Genomic DNA, 1,051 nt, shown 5'->3' with positions numbered 1-1,051 from the left:
TATAAACCATATACGTTTTAAGCTGATGAGCAATACAATGGTGACATTTTAGTTTTAAATGTGACATTTACATTAATTTGCTCGTAAATACATTAATCCTTTGCTTCCATTACGGAAAGTTGTGGCTTACATTATGACATAAAAAGTAACACACGTCGATGATGGTTCACCAAGTTAATGTGTATGCTGAAAGTCGACTGAAAGAGCGATAAACACTTCATGCTCTGGCGGTCTCCTTTCAACTTCGCATTTGCTTTTTAGGGATGGCGCTTTTCATCCCAGCGGCTACATGTGGAGTGAACCATTTCCAACAATCTATTACTCCAATAATCAGACCTAGAAGACAACCTTCTCCTACTCGTATACAAAAACACAGCATCATGCTTGTAATTAAACGAGATATTGGAGTAATAGATTGTTGGACGGCGGAGGGCGGGGTAGCCGCCACAGCGGGGAGCATTACACATAAACAAGGTATCTCCCCGCCTCCTGGAACAAAATTAACATACATAACATATACATTATACGATACTAATTGTAAGTTAAATGCATTTACATACCACACCCACGGCCTGGAATCTGTTGACCTCCACGTGGTCAAGGCTGGAAACGATGACAGCGATGCCTTCCTGTCAGCGGATAAGAGACAAAAAAACACGTAAGCATTAGCTTTCGAAATCCACTGCATGTAGTTCAGATATATACACGAGGCACTTCCTCCCTCTTACTTTCTTACTCAATACTATGCAGAAAATAAAACAGAATAAATTCGATATAAATTTTCGCTTACAATGTGCATACACATACTTACATTTTTTCCATACCTACCTTTTTATCTTATCAATAGAAACAAATGAAAAACCCCGCCGGCGCACATTAAAGCGAAACACCCGTACCATTCACAGGAAATTTCGCACCAAAACAACCATAATACAGTTCATTTTTCTGATTACTAATTGCTCATCAGGTGCTCAGAAAGAAAGGCCAGTGACACTCCCAAGCGAAGGCTTGCGAGGAGCGAGCGAAGCGAGCTCTGAGCAAGCCGAGCCCC

This window comes from Frankliniella occidentalis, unplaced genomic scaffold (genome assembly GCF_000697945.3).
Source record: "Frankliniella occidentalis isolate FOCC.00 unplaced genomic scaffold, Focc_3.1 Scaffold224, whole genome shotgun sequence".
In the NCBI taxonomy this organism is placed as follows: Eukaryota; Metazoa; Arthropoda; class Insecta; order Thysanoptera; family Thripidae; genus Frankliniella; species Frankliniella occidentalis.
The sequence above is the reverse complement of the archived record's forward strand: the minus strand, read 5'-3'. Positions refer to the sequence as shown.